Source organism: Saccopteryx bilineata, chromosome 4 (genome assembly GCF_036850765.1).
Source record: "Saccopteryx bilineata isolate mSacBil1 chromosome 4, mSacBil1_pri_phased_curated, whole genome shotgun sequence".
Classification (NCBI taxonomy): Eukaryota; Metazoa; Chordata; class Mammalia; order Chiroptera; family Emballonuridae; genus Saccopteryx; species Saccopteryx bilineata.
The window spans coordinates 278,948,620-278,973,647 of record NC_089493.1 but is presented as its reverse complement, the minus strand read 5'-3'; positions in this window follow the sequence as shown (position 1 = coordinate 278,973,647).

Below are 25,028 nucleotides of genomic sequence, written 5' to 3'. Positions count from 1 at the left end.
AGCGCTCATTTGCTTCTCCACCCCTCCGCCGCGCTTTCCTCTCTGTCTCTCCCTTCCCCTCCCGCAGCCAAGGCTCCATTGGAGCAAAGATGGCCCGGGCGCTGGGGATGGCTCTGTGGCCTCTGCCTCAGGCGCTAGAGTGGCTCTGGTCGCAACATGGTGACACCCAGGATGGGCAGAGCGTCGCCCGTGGTGGGCGTGCCGGGTGGATCCCGGTCGGGCGCATGCGGGAGTCTGTCTGACTGTCCCTCCCTGTTTCCAGCTTCAGAAAAATGAAAAAAAAAAAAAAAAAGAATATATCCCAAGAACACCATAGCACTGTTTGAAAAGAAGAAATGCACCCCCATGTTTATGACAGCATTGTTCACAATAGCGAAGATCTGGATACAGCTCAAGTGTCCATCAGTGAATGAGTGGATTAAAAAGCTTTGGTACATATATACTATGGAATACTACTCAGCCATAAGAAATGATGACATCGGATCATTTACAACAACATGGATGGAACTTGACAACATTATACTGAGCGAAATAAGCAAATCAGAAAAAACTAAGAACTATATGATTCCATACATAGGTGGGACATAAAAATGAGACTCAGAGACATGGACAAGAGTGTGGGGGTTACAAGGTGGGGGTGAGGAGAGGGAGCGTGTTGGAGGAGGGGAGGGGCACAAAGAAAACCAGTTAGAAGGTGATGGAAGACAATTGGACTTTGGGTAATGGGAATGCAGCATAATCAAATGTCAAAATAACCTAGAGATGTTTTCTCTGAATATATGTACCCTGATTTATCAATGTCACCCCATTAAAATTAATTTAAAAAATTAAAAAAAGAACTATATTGCGGTGATAAAATTTGTTTCAGGTCTGTTAATGCTGTTTTGGGTTCTAGCTTCTCTAGAGCAGTGGCAATTGAACTTGTTTTGAACCTAATCAGGGCTCTCGATTCCTGTAAGGGATGTACCTTATCAACTCATAGTCTTTATATAGGTTAAGTAGAAGAATAGCTGCACAGCTGGGACGGAACCTACACTCGGGTGCATTCATAGAGTAGATGCTCAATAAATATTGGTTGCATATTGTCCAGGGCTTTAGCCATTGGTGGTTTGGTGCACACCATCATCATTCCATAGGTTCCTCTTTCTTCCTCTTTGTTCTTTGGAAGTTCCCCTACTCTGCTTTCTGGAGCAGTGGCCCTAGATGACCATGTTTGTACTATTTTATTCTACCTGCTTAGGATGATTGGACCAAGGTGGTCACCTGGCTCAGAAACTACCATTCTTTTTTTTTTTTTTTTTTTACAGAGACAGAGAGAGAGGGATAGACAGGGACAGACAGACAGGAATGGAGAGATGAGAAGCATCAATCCATTAGTTTTTTGTTGCACATTGTGACACCTTAGTTGTTCATTGATTGTTTTCTCATATGTGCCATAACTGTGGGGCTATAGCAAACTGAGTAACCCCTTGCTCGAGCCAGTGACCTTGGGTTCAAGCTGGTGAGCTTTTTTTTAAAATTTTTTTTTATTTATTAATTTATTTATTTTTTACAGATACAGAAAGTAAGTCAGAGAGAGGGATAGACAGGGCCAGACAGACAGGAATAGAGAGAGATGAGAAGCATCAATCACTAGTTTTTCATTGTGCGTTGCAACACCTTAGTTGTTCATTGATTGCTTTCTCATATGTGCCTTGACCGCGGGCCTTCAGCAGACCGAGTAACCCCTTGCTGGAGCCAGCGACCTTGGGCTCAAGCTGGTGGGCTTTTGCTCAAACCAGATGAGCCCGCACTCAAGCTGGCGACCTCGGGGTCTCGAACCTGGGTCCTCTGCATCCCAGTCAGATGCTCTATCCACTGCGCCACCACCTGGTCAGGCTGGTGAGCTTTTGCTCAAACCAGATGTACCCGCACTCAAGCTGGTGACCTCAGGGTCTCGAACCTGGGTCCTTTGCATCCCAGTCCAATGCTCTATCCACTGCGCCACTGCCTGATTTGTCGAAACTACCATTCTTCAAGGGAAGAATCCTTCCTTGCCACTGCCAGCTTGTGGTTATAGCCAGCAATCTTGGCCCTTGGCCTTCCTTGGCTTATAGAAGCAGCACTCCATCTCTGCCTGTCTTCACATGGCCTCCTCTCTGTGACTGTGTTCAGAGTTCCCTCTTCTTATCAGGACACATCCTATGACCTCATCTTAATTCAATTACATCTGCAAAGACCCTATTTCCAAATAAGGTCACATCACCGGTACTGGGGGTTAGGGCTTCAACATATCACATTCTAAGGGGACATAATGCAACCCATAATGAGAAGGTACATGCTGCTCTTTCGGGTCAGGTGCTCTGTGGGGGACAGCTGACAGAGGCGAGGGATTGAGGTCCCCAGGCCGGAGCTGACCCTGTGGAAGAGCAGTTTTGAGTACAGGACAAGGCTGCTGTCCTTTGATGGGAAGGAGCTGGGTGTATCTGGGGGAGAGCCAAGGGGACAGTGTGGCTGGAGCAGGTTTAAGAGGGAGCTGAGTTTCAGTAAGTTGTGGGGCAAGGGACCCAGACCATGGGGCTCAGGCCTCCTCTAATGGGGCCGGCCCTTCCCCCTCCACCCCTTCCAGCCTTGGGGCACTGCCTCCTCAGGACTACCACACACAGCTTTTTGGAGAGGATAGAAATCCAGATTTTAGAAATGTTCACTCTCCCAATTTTTACATGTTAATAATAAATTCACATGAAAACAAAATGTATTTGAGGTTGTCAGTTTGCAAGGATGGAGTTGGAAGAGGAGAAGGGGTCGGGGAAGGGGTCTCAGAGAAGGTTGCAGATGACGATTAAAAATAAAGGACTAATCAAAACGTGGAATGAGGTGGTTACCCTCCTCCATCCTCCCCTGCCAGTGGCCTTTTCTCTTTTCCTTTCTCCTTTGGAAGACTGGCATCATCTATTCAAGTATCCCCACTTGCCAGCTCTGTGATCGTGGTTAAGACATCCAGCCTCTCTGTACCCCAGTTTCCTTATCTGTGAAATGGCTCAAGTCTCTTCTCTAGGCCTGTTTCTGATCTGAAAAATGAACTGCCATGGGGGTGGGGTCGGGTGGCAGTTGTGAGGATTAAGGAATATTCAGTGTCTGATTCATAATAGGTGGTTAATAAAAGCCAGTGCTTAAAATACTCCTCCGCTTCACACCCCCACTCCCCCACCTTCAGCCCAGCTGAGAAGGATTCATCAGCATCCCTGAATCAGCCCCTGAACGGATCTCCCAGCTCCGCTCCCCTGGGAAGCACTTAGGTTCAACCACTGCGATTTGGCATCCTTGGGCAGAAACTGGCGGAGGAATTTCCCAGACACTTGTCTTGTTTTCCTAGAGATCTGGCACTGGTCCCAGCAGCTCTGCCTAGTGGGCTGAAGAATGAAGCCATTCTGGGGTGAGAAAGAGGGTGGGATTGAAGAACGGACACTCAGTTACTCCTGTTGTTCTGCTTGCATGACTCGTGTGTGTGTGTGTGTGTGTGTGTGTGTGTGTGTGTGTGTGTGTTCTGTCACGGAGTGGGGCTCCCAGGTGTGGGAGGAGGAGCACAGAGGCCCAGCCACAGGAAGGAAAGGAAGCCGGGCTAAATAGTTTTCGGTCATCAGGTGCCCTTGAGGCCTTTGAAAACTTTATCACTGTGAAGGTTAATTTTCCATGTCAACTGAGAAGACCAGATATGTGGTTAGACCTATTCTGAGGGTCTGTGGGAGTGTTTCTGGATGAGAATAACATTTGAATGGGTAGACTAAGCAAACAGGATTGCCTCCCCAATGTGGGTGGCCCTCACCCAATCCATTGGAGAAATGAGTAGAACTAAAGGAGAAGTAAAGGGAGCTGAGGATATTAATGCGCCAGCCTGTTTCCTCCTGTGCACTCCTCTCCTGCCGGTGTCTCTCATTGGCTGAACCCAGCTGTAAGCAGGAGGGCAAGGACCAGCTACTGTTGTGCAGTCCATCCTGCCTGCTTCCAGGGGCAGAAAGGAGGCTGGAGGGGGGAGAAGGGAGACACAGGTGGGTAAATGGAGAACATTCAGCACAGGAAGCAGCTCTAAATGTCCTTGGCAGCAATAAGTAGAACTTTGCAACAGTCCAAAAGATGGAACATTCCATCTGATAGAAGAAAATGGCGTTTCTTGATAACCTGGGACGTCAGACGTCAGCTGGGAGACCGGACTATATGGCCATTAAAGTCAAGAACTTTAAGACATTAAATGATTCTGTGAAAGTCATCGCCAACAGGTGCCATTCCTCTTTATTTTTAAATGGGACAACAGTAATAGTAATAATAATAACCATAACTGCCAATGTATAATTAACCCATAATAGGTGTATATTATGTGAGGCGCTGCGTTAAGCCATTTGCATGTATCACCTTATTTATTTCTCTTAACAACCCTATGAGATAGCTACTTTTACTGATTCTATATTTTAATAATTTTTACTTTTCAATTACAGTTGACATACAATATTATATTAGTTTCAGGTTACAACCGGTGATTAGATACATTACATAACTTACTAAGTGGTCACCCCAGTAAATCTAGTACCCACCTGACACCATACATAGTTATTATAATGTCATGGACTATATTCCCTATGGTGTACTTGATTATCTCCATGACTATTTTATAACTACCGATTTGTACTTCCTAATCCCTTCACCTTTTCCACTCATCTCCCCAACTCCCCCTCCCATCTGGCAACCATCAAAATGTTTTCTGGCCCTGGCCGGATGGCTCAGTGGTAGAGCGTCGGCCTGGCGTGCAGAAGTCCCGGGTTCAATTCCTGGCCAGGGCACACAGGAGAGGCGCCCATCTGCTTCTCCACCCCTCCCCCTCTCCTTCCTCTCTGTCTCTCTCTTCCCCTCCCACAGCCAAGGCTCCATTGGAGCAAAGATGGCCCGGGTGCTGGGGATGGCTCCTTGGCCTCTGCCCCAGGCGCTAGAGTGGCTCTGGTCACGACAGAGCAACGCCCTGGATGGGCAGAGCATCGTCCCCTGGTGGGCAGAGCATCGTCCCCTGGTGGGCATGCCGGGTGGTTCCCGGTCGGGCACGTGCGGGTGTCTGTCTGTCTCCCGGTTTATAGCTTCAGAAAAGTATAAAAAAAAATATTTTCTGTATCTGTGAATCTGTTTCTGGTCTGCTTGTTTCTTATTTTATTTTTTAGAATCCACATACAAATGAAGTCATAAGGTACTTTCTCTGTACGACTTATTTCACTCAGCACAGTACCTTCTAGGTCCATCCATGTTGTTGCAGATGGCAAGATTTCATTCTCTTTTATGGCTGAGTCATATTTCATTACGTTATACCAACCACTTTTACTTTACCAATTCATCTATATATATATATATTTTTTGTATTTTTCTGAAGCTGGAAACGGGGAGAGACAGTCAGACAGACTCCCGCATGCGCCCGACCGGGATCCACCCGGCACGCCCACCAGGGGCGACGCTCTGCCCACCAGGGGGCGATTCTGCCCCTCCGGGGCATTGCTCTGCCGCGACCAGAGCCACTCTAGCGCCTGGGGCAGAGGCCAAGGAGCCATCCCCAGCGCCTGGGCCATCTTTGCTCCAATGGAGCCTTGGCTGCGGGAGGGAAAGAGAGAGACAGAGAGGAAGGAGGGCGGGGGTGGAGAAGCAAATGGGCGCTTCTCCTATGTGCCCTGGCTGGGAATCGAACCTGGGTCCCCCGCATGCCAGGCCAATGCTCTACCGCTGAGCCAACCGGCCAGGGCACCAATTCATCTATTAATGGACACTTAGGTTGCTTCTATATCTTGGCTATTGTAAATAATGGTGCAATGAAATATGGTTGCACATGTCTTTTTGAGTCAGTATATTAGGTTTCTTTGGATAACTACCCCAAAGTGGAATTGCTGGGTCCTTTATTGTCTCTTGTTATAGCCTTATTTAAAGTCTATTTTTTCTGCTATAAGTATTGCTATCCCAGCTTTTTTATATTTTCATTTTCATGAAATAGCCTTTACCATCCATTTACTTTTAAATGTTTATTTTATTGATTTTAGAGAGAGAGGTGGGGAGAGAGAGCAAGAGAGCGAGGGAGAGAGATGAGAGGTATCAACTTGTAGTTGTAGCACTTTAGCTGTTCATTGATTGCTTCTAATACATGCCTTGACCAGGGGGCTTCAGCTAAGCCAGTGACCCTTTGCTCAAGCCATCAACCCTGGGCTCAAGCTAGCAACCATGGGATCATGTCGATGATCCCATGCTTAAGCGGTGAGCTTGTGTTCAAGCTGGCGACTTTGGGGTTTGGAACCTGGGACCTCACCATCCCAGGTCACTGCTCTATCCACTGCTCCACCACCAGTCAGACGGCTTTGATTTGTTCTTGTATGTGCTCTGATTGGGGATTGAACCAGCCACCTCTGTACTTTGGGACGAACCAACTGAGCCATCTGGCCAGGGCATCCCTTTACGTTTTGCATGTTTGCATTCTCATATCTGGAGTGAGTCTCCTATAGACACCATATTAAAGGGTCTTGTTTTAAAGATGACCCGTTAACATTCCATGTAATATTGGTTTGGTGGTGATGAACTCCTTTAGCTATTTTTTTTGTTTGGGAAGCTCTTTATCCGTCCTTTGATTCTAAATGACAAATTTACTGGGTAGAGTAAGCTTGATTGTAGGTCCTTGCTTTTCATCACTGAATATTTTGTGCCAGTCCCTCTGGCCTGCCAAGTTTCTGTTGAGAAATCAGCTGACAGTCTTATGGGAACTCCCTTGTAAGTTAATTAACTACTTTTCTCTTGTTGCTTTTAATCTTTGGCATTTTAATTATGATGTGTCTTGGTGTGGGTCTCTTTGAGTTCATCTTGTTTAGGACTCTGTGCTTCTTGGACTTGTCTGTCTGTTTCCTTCACCAGATTAGGGAAGTTTTCTGTCATTACTTTTTCAAACAGATTTTTAATTCTTTACTCTGTCTCTCTTATCCTTCTGGAACCTCCATGATGAAAATGTTGGTATCCCTTAAGTCATCCTAGAGCAGCGGTTCTCAACCTGTGGGTCGTGACCCCGGCGGGGTTGCCTAAAGCCATCGGAAAATACATAATGCATATCAGGTATTTACATTCCGAATCATAACTGCAGCAAAATTACAGTTATGAAATAGCCACCAAAATTATTTTTTGGTTTGGGGTCACCGCAACCTGAGGAGCTGTATTGCGGGGTCACAGCATTAGAAAGGTTGAGAGCCACTGTCCTAGAGGCTCCTTACACTATCTTCCTTCTTGGATTCTTCTTACTTTTTGCCTTTCTGATTGAGTATTTCCTGCTTCCTTATCTTCCAAATCTCTGATTTGATACTCTGCTTCCTCTACTCCACTGTTAATCCCCTGTAATATCCTCTTCATTTCAATTAATGTATTCTTTATGTCTGTTTTCTATGTCCACTTTAATGTTTCCTATCTCTTTGTTGAAGTTTTCACTAAGTTCATCTACTCTTCCTTAAGTTACTTGAGCATCCTAATAATAACCAATGTTTTGAATTCTGCACCTGGTAGATTGCTTGTCTCCATTTTATTTAGTTCTTTTTTCTGGAGTTTTGTTCTGTTCTTTCATTCGGGACATGTTTCTTTGTCTTCTCATTTTGGCTGACTCCTGGTGTTTATTTCTATGTATGAGACAGAGCTGCTACATCTCCTGGGCTTGGTAGAGTGGCCTTATGTAGTAGCTGTGCTGTAGGGCCATGTGGCATAGCCTTTCTGGTCACATGAGCTGGCTGCTTCAGGCATGTCCCTCTCCCTGTCACTCGGACTGTGTGCACTCTTCTGTTGTGGTTGAGCCTTAATTGCTGTTGGTATGTCAATGGGAAAGATTTACCCCCAAGGTTGATGGGCTGTGAGGACTGGCTGAGGGTATAGCAACTACAGCAAAGCTGCTGTGGGGCTGACCCCACCGGGCGGGACTTGCTTCAGTGGGGCTCTAGTACCCAATGAGTTTACCGCTTGAGTGAGTTACTCATGAAGGTGGTTGAATGGTGCTTTGGTGTAGTTGAAACTATCCACTGGGTGTCCTGGCTCTGGGGCCTCCCTGGAGTTGCAGGACAAGATTGGCTGTCACCTGTGTTCTTCCCAGGGCCACCTGTCATGAGCTACAGAGCAATCTGCACATGGCTGCTATTTGTGCTAGGCTTGGAGATGCCTGGGAGAGGCCAGGCTGCAAGCTAAGACCAGCTGCCACTAGTGCTGGACCTGGGGTCACTTAGCAAGAAGTATGGGACATGCTGAGGCCAGAGGCTGCATGTTTGGAGTTTGTGACTCTTTGAGAAATTTTGGGGAAGTTTTCAGCATGAGCCAAGACAGGTTGTTTGTATGGAAACGCCACCAGAAGAAGCTTAGGTTGGCCCTCAAGTTGGGTAGGGTGGAAGAACAGTATTAGCCAGGTTGATGGAGACTCAGATATGGCGCTTGCCTGCCAGCTCTGAGGGGAAGGCTCAGCAAAGGAACAATGGCCTCTGCCAGCACTTCTGTCTAGGAGAAAGCTGCCCCTCCAACGCTCACCTGAAAACGAGTTGAATCAGTTCCTCCCTGTAGGTCCCTGGTGCCTTTTTTTTTTTTTTTTTTGTATTTTTCTGAAGTGAGAAGCGGGGTAGGGGGTAGAGTGGGGAAGCAGATAGACAGACTCCGGCATGCGCCCAACCGGGATCCACCTGGCATGCCCACCAGGGGGTGATGCTCGGCCCCTCTAGGGCGTTGCTTCGCTGCAATTAGAGCCATTCTAGTGCCTGAGGTGGAGGCCACGGAGTCATCCTCAGCACCTGTGCCAACTTTGCTCCAATGGAGCCTTGGTTGTGGGAGGAGAAGAGAGAGACAGAAAAGGAGAGGGGGAAGAGGGAAGAAGCAGATGGGCGCTTCTACTGTGTGCCCTGGCTGGGAATCGAACCCAGGATTTCCACACACCTGGCTGGGTCGATGTTCTACTGCTGAGCCAACTGGCCAGGGCCCCTGGTGCCTTTTAAGCTACTGTCCAACCTGGAGCTCAGAGCAAGTGAGTCCATGTGTGGGCCCTATAAGAAGAATGCCTGGGACTCCAGCAGTCCTCTGTTTCACTCAGCCACAATTCCCCTGGTTTTCACAACCAGGAGTTACAGGTACTTTTCTTCCCAGCATTGGAACCCTGAGCAGGCGTCCTGGTAAGGAGCTGGGACTCCTCGCTCCTCATGGGAGACCTCTGCAGCCAAGATATCCCTCCTGGTTTTTAACCACCACACATGGATATGGGACCAGCCTGCCCTGAGTCTCAGCCCCTCCTACCTGTCTCAGTGTGGCTTCTTCCTTATAACTCTAATTGTAGGACTTCTGTTTATCTAGATTTCAAATGATTCTGAATGATGGTCGTTCTGCAGTTTAGTTTTAATTTTGATGTAGTTGTGGGGAGATGTGAGTACCCACATTTATCTATGCCGCCATCTTGAGTGGAAGCATTCTGATTCAATTTTATAGATTAATAAACGGAAGCTTTGAAAGAGATTCAGTAACTTGCTGGAGGCCACACAACTGCCAGGTCTCTGTGATGGATAGGAATAGCCTGAAAGCCAGGACGCAGTAGGGGTCTTGCAGTGAGAGTGAAGAAAATGTATAGAGTTTCTCTGAGAGGACACGAACCCCTAGGGATAGGCAGTTCCAAGAGGGGGACCCCTAATTTGCTGAGCTCTCTCTCCAGGATGGCTACATGGGCTTCCCTAGCTTCTAGAGTAGTTGAGGTCACCAGTTTTAGTTCTTCCTGCCAGTTCACAAGGGCTTAATCTGTTTTTCAGTCTCTGGCTGAGTCATCTGTCAGGAGATACACAGGCAGAGCTCCCCCTCCAGCTGGGTACAGGAGAGCTATAAATAACAAAGTTGGGGTTCCGCCTGGAACCAGATTCTCATGGGAGAGAGGACACTGGTGACAGCCAAGATCTGTCAATCTTCCTCTTTGCTGATTTCCAGGCCTGGTTTCTGCTGACCCATGTATCCTGGCACACTGAATGTGAATGATGCCCGCCAGGGACCTATAACAGATCAGCAAACCCATTGTGCCTGTAGCCCATGGCAGAACTGCAGCTCTTGTTTTTTCAGAAAACTATTTAGGGCCACACGGCTCACAGTGGGGAAGCATACTAGAAAGTATGCATCTGTAAAATGAGGATCCTAATAGAACCTACTAGATAAGGCTGTAATAGCAGCCAAAGGGCACCATGTAAGAAGTACATGTATCAATAGAACTCAGCTTGGTACATGGTAGTCATTCAATCATTTTTTGTTGAGTGAAAATGCCTCATGATATAATTCTAGATGGGGCACCTACTTTGTTATTTTTCCCCACTCTGTATAACATTCTTGATTGATGATATTAAATGCTTTCTCTACATGAATTATGATAATCATATGAATTACCTCTTTTAGCCTACCAGTGTGATAAATCACAGTGATAGCTTTTCTAACTTTGGGCCATCCTTGCATTCTTGAGTGAAGCCCTACTTGATTGTGGTGAACTATTTTCTTAATATGATGTTGGGTTTGGTTGGCTAATTTTCTATGTAAAATTTTTTCTGCTCTCCATCTTTGTTGAGGTATAATTGATAATTAAAAATTATATATACCTAAGGTGTACAACTTGATGATTTGATATACATATACATTACAAAATAATCATCATATTTCAAGTGTACAATACAGTATGGTTCATGATGGTCACAGTATTGTATAGTCGATCTCCAGAACTTATTCATCTTACAAAACTGAAACTTTGTATTCCTTGACCAACATCTCCCTATTTCTGCCTCTGACTAGCCCTTGACATCCACCATTCTTTTCTGGTGTTGATTTTCTCTGGTTTTGGAATCAAGATTATACCAGTCTTATGTTGTCTTGGCAGCTTTCTCTCTCTGCCTGTCTTAAATTGTTTCTCCTGTAGAATCCACTTTCAAAACCATCTTAACACGGAATTTGGAAATTGCAGGAGAAGAGGGGATAGAAGTCTTGGTGCCTCTTCAGTTTCTGCAATACTCATCAGTTTATTTTAGCACTCTATTTATGTACTTTTTAATGCCTAGTCCTAAGAATTCATATACTCCCCAAGCTGTTGGTTGTAATGACTGAATAAAAGTTTCTCTGGTAAAAAAAAAAAAAAAATTTCTCTGGTCCAGATATGTGTGTGTAAGCCAGAGGTCAGCTGAGGACCTTCCTGCCATAATAGATGTAGGTGAGATATGAAACCATTCTCTGAAATACCTTCCATCCTACACTCCCCAGGGCCGTGGGAATCCAAAGCCCTCTCCTTGGTTTCTGCTTCTTCCCAGGAAGTTTACACGTTTCTGATGTCTCATGCCTTTGGTTTCTGGTTTGCCTCTGTTGCGCCTTTTTCCTACACCATTTCAAACCCGACGTGAATTCAGCTTCTTCGGTTCCCACTACAGCCAATCAAGTGGAGATCTTAGGGGAAATCACAGAGAGCGGCAGCCTCACACAGTGCGTGGCTTTCTACCATTTTGCTGGCTTCTCATCTCCCCCCCACCTCCTATCTCTGCCCTGTCACCTCTCCCTCTAGGATGCCCAGGGGAACCCAGCTTCTTCTCCTTTCTGTTCTGGGCAGCTTCCCTTCCTGTGAAGCCCTGGTGCCATATGACTCTAATGCAGTGATTCTCAAACTTCTTGAAGTCCGGGCGCATTTAAAATCCTACAGATAATTGTAGGCGCACTATATACAAATTCATGAGAAATATGTTATAATAATTAAATCAAATATTAAAGAAAAAATATAAAGTCCAAGCATGCTTTTATCATAATTAAACAAAATAAACACGACAAAATTAATTTTTTTCTTTTTTTTTTAAAGAGAAAGATATACAATTTTAAGCCTCATTTTTAGAAGGGTTTTTTGTTCAGAGACAGAGAAGACAGAGAGAGAGAGAGAGAGAGAGATGGGGGGGGGAGGAGCATGAAGCATCAACTCTCATATGTGCCTTGACCAGGCAAGCACAGGGTTTTGAACCGGCGACCTCAGTGTTCCAGGTTGACGCTTTATCCACTGCGCCACCACAGGTTAGGCCGACAAAATTAAATTTATTTTGACATTAAAAAACATTTTTATGTTACATTTTTTGAGTTATACTTTTCAGAATTCATAAAAAAAGAGGGGTTAAGAAATAAAAAAAACGACCAAAAAGTTATCTTTTTATATATGTAGATACATTCTTAGTAAGATTTATTAAATTTGGCAGGTCCTGGTGCGAATGTGTTAAGTCTTTTCATTCTTGTGTTTATGAGAAACATGAGCCTGATGTGTCCTAGCGATTTCTTCAATGTTTAAGCATATATTTGAAAGGCAAACTCTCATTTCCTCATCAACACATTGAAGAATTCCTCTCTTTTTACTCTTAATTGTGTTGACTGCAGAAAACCCCCACCATACATATCATCTTAACTTTACACCAAACAAAGGATAGAAGAAACTTGCCTCCAGTCTTTCCAGGGAACATGGGGAGTAGTGTAAACAATCCAGCATCACAGCTTAACAGCCTTTTGCAACCTAATCAGGCAAGTGGGTGGCGGGTTAGGCAGACTGTCAGCTTACAGTCAATTCCCCACTCTTCTGTCCCCAAAAATCTAAACTCCAAAAACCCTGTTGGTTATTTGGTCCTCAACAGGCACATATTTCTTTGGAATACCATACCTGGAAATCTTCTAGGGCACACCAGGGTGCCTTGACGCACACTTTGAGAACCATTGCTCTAAGGCCTGAGGAGGAAGAGGAGCCTCGCTTTCTAATCCAAGCACGTATCTAGTTACCTCTGCTGCAAAGGCAATTCTCACCTTAGAAGGAATTCTTCTTTTTTTTTCTTTCTTTTTTTTAAATATTTTTCTGAAGCTAGAAATGGGGAGAGACAGTCAGACAGACTCCCACATGCGCCTGACCGGGATCCACCCGGCACGCCCACCAGGGGCGACGCTCTGCCCACCAGGGGGCGATGCTCTGCCCCTCCGGGGCATCGCTCTGCCACAACCAGAGCCACTCCAGCGCCTGGGGCAGAGGCCAAGGAGCCATCCCCAGCGCCCGGGCCATCTTTGCTCCAATGGAGCCTCAGCTGCGGGAGGGGAAGAGAGGGGCAGAGAGGAAGGAGAGGGGGAGGGGTGGAGAAGCAGATGGACGCTTCTCCTGTGTGCCCTGGCTGGGAATCGAACCCAGGACTTATGCACGCCAGGCCGACACTCTACCACTGAGCCAACCGGCCAGGGCAGGAATTCTTATTCTGTTGGTTAAGGTATATAATTTTACCCATCTTACTTTATCTGTCCAACTTCTGGGTATTGTCTATCCAATATCAACTCAACATGTGGGCTATTGGGACTAGGTTAAGATGAGAAAAGGATAAGTGGAGAATGGCTGAATCCATACTCTGGAATGAAAACCCTGTAACTTTAGGACAGGAAGGTACACAGTGAACTTTGTATTCTACACACTTGGATTTATTCTGATATTAATTTCTTTGTGTGTGTGTGTGTGTGTGTGTGTGTGTGTGTGTGTGTGAGACAGAGACAGAGAGAGTCAGAGAGAGGAACAGATAGAGACAGACAGACAGGAAGGGAGAGAGATGAGAAACATATCCAAATTCTTCATTGCGGCTCCTTAGTTGTTCATTGATTGATTTCTCATATGTGCTTTGACCCGGGGGCTACAGCAGACCAAGTGACCCCTTGCTTGAGCCAGCGACCTTGGGCTCAAGCTGGTGAGCCTTGCTCAAACCAGATAAGCTCGCGCTCAAGCTGGTGACCTCGGGGTCTCGAACCTGGGTCCTCCACATCCCAGTCCAACGTTCTATCTACTGCACCACTGCCTGGTCAGGCTGATATTAATTTCTTACTGTTTCTCACATAAGAACTATCATAAATTTCTTAGTTTGGGCTAAAATAGTCTTGTGTTGGGGTTCAGTTTAGTGTAGTCTTCTTGAATTTTCCATTTTTAGCTCATTCCCTTCTTTGTACTACTTAGCTTCAAAATTATCTACTAAAAGCCAAGCTTGTTTTATCTTTACTCTACCTCCTCCCCCTGGTATTATTTTCAAGCCAAACCTAGACATCATATTCTGACTCTAAATATTTCAGTATGTATCTCTCAAAGGCAAGAACTCTTTGAGTACACATAACCATAATATGACATTATACCAATAATTTCTCAATATGTAGTAACTCCTACTTAGCACAGTTATAATGTATCATCTTTCAGAGTGATGATCTCATTAAGGTACTTTCTCGCTTGGTTGTAAGCATCACAGCATCATGCTTTTTTTTTTTAAATTTTAGTTCACCTGGAAGGTATAGACTACTGTAACACTATTATGCTACATGGTAGACTGTTGCTCCTAGGCTACAAGGCTGTACAGCATGTTACTCTACTGGGTACTGTAGCAGTTGTAACACAATGGCAAGTATTTGTGTATCTAGACATATCTAAACATGCAAAAGATACAGTAAAAATATGATATGTTATAAAAGATAAAAAATCGTACACCTGTATAGGTCACTACCACGCATAGCACTCATAAGTCTGGAAGGTGCCCCGGGTGAGTCAGTGAGTGAGTGGTGAGTGACTGTGAAGGCTACTACAGACTTTATAAATTCTGTACACTTAGGCTATGCTAAATTTATAAAAACGTATGTTTGTTTCTTCAGTAATAAATTAACCTTAGTTTATTGTAATTTTTTTACTTTATAAATTTTAAGTTTTTAAGAAAATTTTGACTTTTAAGCTAAGTAATACTTAGCTTAAAACACAAACACACAATATAGCTGCATGAAAATATTTTCTTTCTATGGCCTGATCTATTAGCCTTTTCTATTATAATTTAAAATTTTTTGTTTTACTTTTTAAACTTTTTTGTTGAAAAATAAGACAAGCCTGGCCTGTGGTGGTGCAGTATAAGGCATTAACCTGGAATGCTGAGGTCACTGGTTCGAAACCCTGGGCTTGCCCGGTCAAGGCACATACAGCAGCAATCAATGAACAACTAAGGTAAAGCAACTGTGAGTTGATAGTTCTTGCTCCCCTGCTCTGTAAAATCAATAAATAAAATCTTAAAAAAACCAACAACCCCAAACCAGACTGAAACGCCTAGACTTACACAAGGTCAGAATCACCAATGTCACGGTCTCCTGCCTCCATGTCTTGTCCCCATGGGTGGTCTTCAGGGGCAGTCACATGCATGGAGCTGTCATCTCCTATGATAACAACGCCTTCTTCCAGAACACCTCCACCTCCTGCGGGACCTGCCTGAGGCTCTGCTTGAGGAGGTGTGACTCTTCAGAAATATGTCCGTGGTGGTTTGCTTGGGTTGTTTCTTTTTTCATCATAGATTTTCTGTGAGCAGATAATGCACCATGAGCATTTCTATTAATGAAAACCTTTCGTTGTTGGGATCCATGTTTTCAAACTTTCTAAGGAGTTTGTTGAGGTCTGCAAAAAACTTCCATTAGCCACTTTCTTGGGGGTTCTTTTCATTTTTCTCCTGCAGTTTCCTTTTCTCTTCTTCAGCTCTGCATTTCTGCTCCAGTTCCAGCAGCAACTCCTCACTGGTCAGTCTCTTAGGAGCCATCTCTAGGAGCCCTTCAATGTCATCCTCATCTGCAGCCAGGTTCAGGTTGTGTGCCATCTCAACCACAGCCTTATCGATTTTTGCAACCTTTGAGCTACAGTGCTGGGACGACGATGCTGTTATCATGACTATGACATCACCAGGTGATAAGAATTTTTAGGCTCCATTGTTGCCTTAAGGGACCACTGTCATATGTAGTCTGTCTGCAATATCATTGTGCCGCGAATGGCTGTACTGAGATGTAAATGAGGGCGGAGATGATCTTTCCCCTGGTGTCTCTTCTCAGAGCTGCAACTTACAGTCTTGTAGGCTGTGCTCACCCAAATCTGGGGGCCCCCTTCCCAGGAACTATGAATGTTGTCCCTCAGAGATGTGTGACATAGTATTCCGACTTATCCTCATAGAGTGTGGAAGGCTCTGGGAAAGGCAAGGAACAGTCTCTTCACCAGATCAGCAGAGGCTTTGCTTTCTACCTTTATTGATTGTCATGGTCTAATGTTTGCATCCCTCACTATCCCCAATTCATCTGTTGAAATCCTAAACAGCAAAGGTGGTGGTTTTAGGCAATGGGACTTTGGGAGGACCTCAAGTCATGAGGTTGAAACTCTCATGAATGGGATTAGTGCCTCATAAAAGAGAAATCTTCCACAGAGATCTCTTCTCCTTCCCCCAGCTGAGGATTCGAGAAGTCCATGACCCGGAAGAAGGTCCTCACCTGTCCTTGCTGGCATCCTAATCTCTGGCTTCTAGCCCCCAGAACTGTGAGCAATAAATTTCTGGGTTTTTTTAGCCACCCAATTTGTTATATTTTGTGACAATAGCACAAATATACTGAGACACTGATGCTTTGGTTATTTTTACTTGGATTCTGGGGAGAAGATTCTTAGTGTTTAGCTTGGCTTAGGGTCTGGCAGGTAAATTGATAGTGAAGAAGGGTGAAGGATGAGGGTGAGGGCATGTCCCCCTCCTCCACCTTCCCAGAGCCCTGGAGATATTGTATCAGAAACAGGACAGGATGGTCCATAGAACAAGAAATCAGCTACTACATCACACTCTATCTGAGTGGTTCCATAAACTTTGCAGCTCTCTCATTAAGATAGTAAAACATCACTGCCAGCTGTAATAAAGGCAGGCTGGGAGTAGCTTAACTGAAATATCTAGAATGGAGACCTACCACTATGTGTCCAAATAGGCTTTACCTAGGCCTCCAGCCTTCTGGTAACTGACTCAGGCTGGCACGTGGCTGGAATGAGTTGTCATTCATTGGTGATTCCTTAGCTTTTCAACTGCTGTCCTTCAACTCTGCTTTTGCAAACTAAAAACTGTGATGTTTGTTTCAGTAAAGATTACTTGATATGTGTAAGCTATGTGGCAAATCAGTGCTCCTAAATTTTACTTACACATTGACTCTTTTCTTTCTTTCTTTTTTTTTATTCAGTGAGAGGAAAGGAGGCAGGGAGACAGAGTCCTGCATGCACCCCGACCAGGCAAGCCAATAGGCGGCGATGTTCTGCCCATCTGGGGCGTTGCTCCATTGCTTGGCAACCGAGCTCTTCTTAGTGCCTGAGGTGAAGGCCATGGAGCCATCCTCAGCACCCGGGCCAACTTTGCTCCAATAGAGCCTTGGCTGTGGGAGGGGAAGAGAGAGATAAAGAGAAGGAGGAAGGGGAAAGGTGGAGAAGCAAATGGGCGCTTCTTCTGTGTGCCCTAGCTGGGAATTGAACCAGGGACATCTACATGCTGGGCCAATGCTCTGCCACTGAGCCAACTGGCTAGGGCAACTCTTTCCTTAAAAGTAGGTTTATTGAGGTATAATCATATACCATACTATACACCCATTTAAAGTGAACAATTTAATATCTATATTCAGAATCAGCTGACCATCACCACAATCAATTTGAGAACATTTTCCTCATCTTTAAAAGAAACCTGTACTCTCATTAGCAGTCACTCCCCATTTCCTTCCAACACCTACTCCCAGCTCCCACCAACCACTAATCTACATTCTGCCTTTATGGATTTGTCTGTTCTGAACATTTCTTATAAATGTAATCATGAAATATGTGGTCTTCTTTCATTGGCTTCTTTCACTGAGCATGATGTTTCATGGCCCACCTAGGTTGTGGCAGGTATCAGTGCTTCATTCCTCTTTATGGCTGAGCAGCGTTTCATTGTATGGATACGCCACATTTTATTTATCCATTGATGGATATTTGGGTTATTTTCACTTTTTGGCTATGGACAGGAAGTAATGGGAGCATAAAGAGTAGCACTACTATGAACATCCTGTACAAGTTTTTATGTGGACATATAGTTTCATTCTCTTGGATATACACCAAGGAGTGGAAGTGCTGGGTCATATAGTAACTCTATGTGTAACCTTCTGAGGAACTGCCAGTTTGTCTTCCAAAGCAGCCTTACTGTTTAATGTTCCCACCAGCAATAGGCTTCTGCTATTTAAATGCAACTGTAATTAAGCAAAAGCCATCAGAAAGGAATCAGAGAGGAACCCGGTAATGAAATCGTCAACAGCTTCTTCAGGCAGAGAAAAGCTATAACATCCTTGAGAAGAGTATGCTCATCTTGCTTTGGGCTGATTTTTGAGTAAAAGGATCTGTTGTATGAGGGTTCCAACTCCCCACATCCTTCCAATACTGATTTTTTGCTGTTGTTGTTATTTGTTTTTATGGCTAGCCTAGTGGATCTGAAGTGGTATCTCATTGTGGTTTTGATTTTCATTTCCCTGATAGCTAATGATGTTGAGCATCTTTTCATGTATTTATTGGTCATTTGTATATCTTTCTTTTTTTTTTAAAGCCAAATAAGGATTTTACTTTTTACATAGCTTAGAAATCCAGAGATAAGTTTCAGACATTCTACTTTTCTGCACTGTTTGTCTCTATATTGGCTTCATCTTTTTTTTATATATAAATAAATTTTTATTAATTTTAATGGGGTGACATCAATAAATCAGGGTACGTATATTCAAAGAAAACATGTCCAGGTTATCTTGCCATTCAATTTTGTTTCATACCCATCACCCAAAGTCAGATTGTCCTCCATCACCTTCTATCTAGTTTTCTTTGTGCCCCTTCCCCTCCCCCTCCCTGTATATCTTTCTTGAAGAAGTGTCTATTCAGATCCTTTAACCCATTTTATAATTGGGTACATTCCATCTTGAATAGTTGCCTTAACAGTTACACATTCGAACCCCTGTAGTATCCTGACTCACAGTGGGTGCTCTTCATGAGGTCCATGGCCTGGATTTGAGTCCCAGCTTGGCCCCTTATTAGCACATTCTCTCTGGACCTCAGTTTTTCCCATTTGCACAATGTGGATGGAAATATTAGCTACTTCATAGGATTGTTGGGAGGACTTAAAAAGAGACTGTATGGCCCTGGCCGGATGGCTCAGTGGTAGAGCGTCAGCCTGGCGTGCGGAAGTCCTGGGTTCGATTCCCGGCCAGGGCACACAGGAGAAGCGCCCATCTGCTTCTCCACCCCTCCCCCTCTCCTTCCTCTCTGTCTCTCTCTTCCCCTCCCGCAGCCGAGGCTCCATTGGAGCAAAGATGGCCCGGGCACTGGGGATGGCTCCGTGGCCTCTGCCTCAGGCGCTAGAGTAGCTCTGGTCGCAACAGAGTGACCCCCGGGATGAGCAGAGCATCGCCCCCTGGTGGGCGTGCCGGGTGGATCCCAGTCGGGCGCATGCAGGAGTCTGTCTGACTGCCTCCCCATTTCCAACTTCAGAAAAATACAAAAAGAGACTGTATATCAAAGGCTTAGCAGACTTAATAAAGGCTAAGTAACGACATCAATACTTGCTAAGCTTTTTCTATTTTATTATGTGCATATAGCTGATCACATTTGATCTACCTGGCAACCTTGCAAAATATATATCATTATCTCCATTTTACAAGTGAGAAAACAAAGGAATGTGTCCCAGGTTACATAGCTGGTGAGAGGCAGCGCCAAGATTCCCACCCAGATCTGGGCGATTCCAGGCCTATCAGCCAACCTTAGTCTCTGGAAAGTTTTTAGCCTTTATCAGTGTCTTCTCTTGAGGCTTCTGCTATTGTATTGTAATGCTAGTGTCATGAAGCAGGGAGGAACCCAGTAATGAGATCGTTAACAGCTTATTCAGGCCAAGAGAAGCAATAGCATCCCCCAGGAGAAGGCACTCATCTTGCTTTGGGCTGGCTTTTGGGTTGGAGGGTTTTTCACAAGGTCCTGGCGTGCTCTCACCGGTTCGCACGGCCTGAGAACCTCAGGAGCTCCCTGGAAACCGCGAAAGGGCAAGGGTCTCGCATGCTCCTACCTCCAGAACCACTGTTTAGGGTTTCTGTGTAGTTCCCCACAGCGACATTGGGTGTCACCTTTGAGTTGTCTGAAGATAATCTCCTCCAGTTACTGACCAAATGCATTGTTTCCCAAGAATTTCTGGCTTTCTAAGATCAGTTTTCATTACTAGCACTTCTGCCCCTAGCTCAGCCTGGATAATCTGGTTCTTTTTTTATAGGTCTAATGTTGACCTGAAAGAAGAGGGATTCTTGTAGTTCAATAAGCTTTGAGTATGCAAATGAACTCCACGGCCATGTCTTTGCAACCGACTTCTGTGTGTGGGTGTGTGGGTGTGTGTGGGGGAGATGACGCTGTAAGGATGAGAGATAGTTTACGCAGAACCCCTACCAACTAGGAGCACCTGTTACCCGGAGTTCTCCGCAGTGGCCCTTTTCAGAAAAGTCATCTGCTCACACATCTGTGTCCACACTAGGCTGTGAGCAGTTGTGAGGAATTTGGGGACAGGGACTCCCTCACTCCCTGTCTCCCTTCTTTCCACCTCCCTCTCATCTATCCCCTCTCCCTCCCTCCCTGCCTCTCCTTCCTTTTCCTTATGTATTTATTGAGTACATATTATGTGGAAGACACTGGAGCAATAACAGAGAACAAAACAAATTTCTCTTCTTTTATTTCCATTGATTGATTGAGGGGGGGGGATCAGGGTGGGTAGAGAGAGAGGTAGAGAAGCATTAACTCGTTTCACTTAGTTGTTCCATTTAGTTGTGCACTCATTGATTACTTCTAGTATATGTCCTGACTGGGAACCTGTGACCTCTCTTGTCGGGTTGATGCTTTATCCACTGAGCCACCGAGCCAAGGCCCTAATTTCTTATTTATCTGTATGCTCTCAGCACGTAGCTCATAGTAGACATTTAATAACTGCTTTAACGGCTTGATCTATTCTCTTTGTCCTTAGTTTTTTTCTTCTTCTATGATATATTAACATATGTAGATGATATTTAAATTTAATATGGAAATCAGATCACTCCTTAATACTATTCTGTGACATTCCCCTCAAACTTAATAGTGTAATATGGCTATTTTCCATGTTGTATCATAAAAATTTTCCATGTACCCAAATGTTCATTGAAGTCTCTGTCCCTTGGAATCTAGAAAAGATTGGCTTAAACCCCAAGTCCATCCTTGTGTATTCTCAGGGTCCAGTTAGGATCAGGAATGGGCTAAGATGCTCATGTTCTCATGGTCACTTCTCGTCCCTGTTCATGCTTCTGCTGAATTTATCCCATTCTAATGTATTTAAACAGTCTCTTATTTATGGACATTTAGGATAGCTTTTTGCTAACACAAATAATGCTGCAGTGACTAATTTTGTCCATCCTTTGTTTTATGCATATTGAATAACTTGCTAGAGTTGGCACTGCTGGCTCCATTTAGCAGTAGATATTCCTGTAGATACAGATACAGCAATATTTATCAATGTTGCTGAATTCTCTTTGCATTAGTTGTACTAATTTTTTTTTTTTTTTTGTATTTTTCTGAAGCTGGAAACGGGGAGAGACAGTCAGACAGACTCCCGCATGCGCCCGACCGGGATCCACCTGGCGACGCTCTGCCCACCAGGGGGCGATGCTCTGCCCCTCCGGGGCGTCTCTCTGTTGAGACCAGAGCCACTCTAGCGCCTGAGGCAGAGGCCACAGAGCCATCCCCAGCGCCCGGGCCATCTTTGCTCCAATGGAGCCTCGGCTGCGGGAGGGGAAGAGAGAGACAGAGAGGAAGGAGAGGGGGAGGGGTGGAGAAGCAGATGGGCGCTTCTCCTGTGTGCCCTGGCCGGGAATCGAACCCGGGACTCCTGCACGCCAGGCCGACGTTCTACCGCTGAGCCAACCAGCCAGGGCCACATGATCCTTTTTTAAAAAAAATATCTGCCTATTATTCTATTCAGTGGGCCTACCATAATTTTTAAGCACTCTCTTACTGCTAGATGTTTTGGTTGTTTCCATTTTTTTTTTCTATTATAAACTACACAGCTCTTCCCACTAATTTGCTTTGCTTCTCTTTATGCTAAATTCCTAAAAGTGGAATTGCTTGGTTAAAGAATATTAACTTTAAAAAATCTTTTGATACATATTGAGTATTGAACATTACAGTTTAAAAACTTTTATTTTAAAAAAACTTTTATTATTTTAAAACAACAAACATTTATTGGTTAAAAAAAATCCCCTACATAACAATCACTCGCCTATCCACTCAGACCAGTTAGTTACCTACTTTCACCTCTTCCCTATTATTTTGAAGCAAATCATTTCAGGCCTAAAAATTTAAGGGTTTAGCAGTGGTAGTCAACCTGGCCCCTACCGCCCACTATGGGGCATTCCAGCTTTCATGGTGGGCGGTAGCGGAGCAACCAAAGTATAAATAAAAAAATAGATTTAACTATAGTAAGTTGTTTTATAAAGATTTATTCTGCCAAACTTAGCGAAAATCTGACATAAAGTACTTGGTAAGTAATTATTATTATATGCTTTAACTTGCTGTAACTCTGCTTTATAAATTTTATAAAGTAAAGTTACTTCCCTACTTTATAAATCACCATTACTGTGGAACCGGTGGGCGGTTAGAAAATGTTACTACTAACAGAGATACAGAAGTGGGCGGTAGGTATAAAAAGGTTGACTACCCCTGGTTTAGAGCAATGCTCTCTTTGGATGAGAAATTCACCATTTTGCTTCCCCGTTCTTTCCAGTTTCTCCAAGGGAAAGTTTCCCAAGAAGCTGATGAGTGGGGCAAACATGAAGCACAGTCCTTGTGTTCCTTTGCTGGAGCACTGCTATTGTTTTGTAGATAGAAAAAAACCCAGTTCCCCACATGGATGACTCAGCCAGCCACAGACCTCTTTGGTCCACTGCAGAATCCCCACAGACCCTAAAGCTTTGCTTTGACCATCAGTTTTCACTTATGTTTTATTCATACCAAAGGCGGGCAGGAAATTGCGTTCAGTGCATGAATCACGTGGGAATCTTTCCTCTGCCCTTTCCCATTGGGATGCTGCTCCTCGAACAGTATCCACGTTGATGGGCACGTCTCCTTCGTGATCTTATTTTGACGGACACAGATCTGGCTGGTGGGGGCTGTGTCTGTTTCACTGCTGAGTCACTGAGAACCAGGGTTGAACCTGACTTTGTGGATTCTTTCCACTAACCCAAATTATTGTCTCAAAAATAGCCACTTCCGGGGGAACCGCTCTCAGCAGCCATCTGGATGGAGAATGACATCAAGCACAGTCCCGAGGGGGGTAATGAATGAGGGTGACAGCACCTTCTCTGTTGGTGCTGCCAACAGCCGGCACAGGAACCTCTTCCCAGGGCTCTCCAAACCATTTTCTGAAAATTCCTCTTGCTCCAGGCAGGCTCTATCCTTACTTGGCTTTGCCCCAGGAGTACGGGGCACTGAAGGGGTCCTGCTGGCCAGACCCCCAGGATGGCTTCACGGACAGCCCTGCCTTCTCATTTACAGAGCATCAGTTACTGCCAAGTGGGTGCTACCCTCAGACTTTGGGAAGCAGAGAACCCACAGGGGTGCAGCAGAATCCGGGGCAGCTGCTCCTCAGCCTAGAGACTGCCGCAGCTGTCTGCCCGGAAACGTGAGCCTGGCTCTCCGTGCGGGAGTGATGTGAGCTGACCCTGCGCCGGCCACCGCGGCGCCTTCCCCACACCAGCTACAGATGGGCATTTCATCATTTCTATTTTACCCAAGAGGAATAGGAGGCTCTCAGAGAGATTAAAGAACTCACTGAAAGTTAAATATTGAGCAAATCATGAAACCAGGCTTTTGAATCCAGGCCTTCAAGCTGGAATTTTGATCCCAAGGTTCTTGTTCTGATGTTTTGATTTTTTTTTTTTTAAAGACAAGAAGAGGGGGGAGAGAGACAGAGAAGTATCAACTTGTTGTTCCACACTTAATGGTGCACCCATTGATTGCTTCTCATACTTGCTCTGACTGGGGCTCATACTGGCAACCTCGGAGTCGAGCTGGTGCCCTCGGGACCGAATTTGTGATCCCAGGATGGAACTGGTGACCTCAGTGTTCTAGGACGATTTCTTATCAGTTGTGCCCCTGGCCAGGTGCTTGATGTTTTTGTTGTTGTTGTTGTTTTGTTTTGTTTTGTATTTTTCTGAAGCTGGAAACGGGGAGGCAGTCAGACAGACTCCCGCATGCGCTCGACCGGGATCCACCCGGCACGGCCACCAGGGGGCGATGCTCTGCCCATCCAGGGCGTGGCTCTGTTGCCACTCTAGCGCCTGAGGCAGAGGCCATGGAGCCATCCCCAGCGCCAGGGCCATCTTTGCTCCAATGGAGCCTTGGCTGCGGGAGGGGAAGAGAGAGACAGAGAGGAAGAAGAGGGGGAGGGGTGGAGAAGCAGATGGGCGCTTCTCCTGTGTGCCCTGGCCGGGAATCGAACCCGGACTCCTGCACGCCAGGCCGATGCTCTACCACTGAGCCAACCGGCCAGGGCCTGATGTGTTTTTTTTAAGACCCAGTAAATCAGACAGAGGTCATAGCGAAGGATGCCCAATAAAACTCTTCTCTGAGGCACAACCTGGGGTATCCAGGAGAAGTAAGATCAGGTAGGAGGTGGCATGAATATTAGCCAATGACACTTTCCCAGGTATAGGTCCAGGTGATGGAGCCTTCTAGTGGGGAAGTCTGTGAGCAATGCAGAAGAGGCTTTCCAGCTCAGAGATGGGCAGCACTGGGGCCTGTGGGATTTCTCACACCACAGCCTGTGCATTCATGCAAAGCCAAGCACATTGCCCACGCAGGGATGCTGGGGCTGGGGCACCTCGATCTGCATCCTCAGGACTCAGCCACCAAGGGCTACAGAATGCCAACACTGTAGGAAAGAATTTGTCCTCCTAAGTGTTAAGTGTTTGATAACTGAGACAGGATTTCATTGTTCCCATTGTAGGGATTCAGAATATGTCACCCCCACACATGCCACTTTGGCATATTGATTATTTTGAATTAAAGATTCTTGGGATAGAGCCGGTGCAAGAAGGACACTGTGCCCATCCTTTGTCCCCCTGAAACCAGGAGATAAATCACCCAGGTGAAAGGTGCCTTC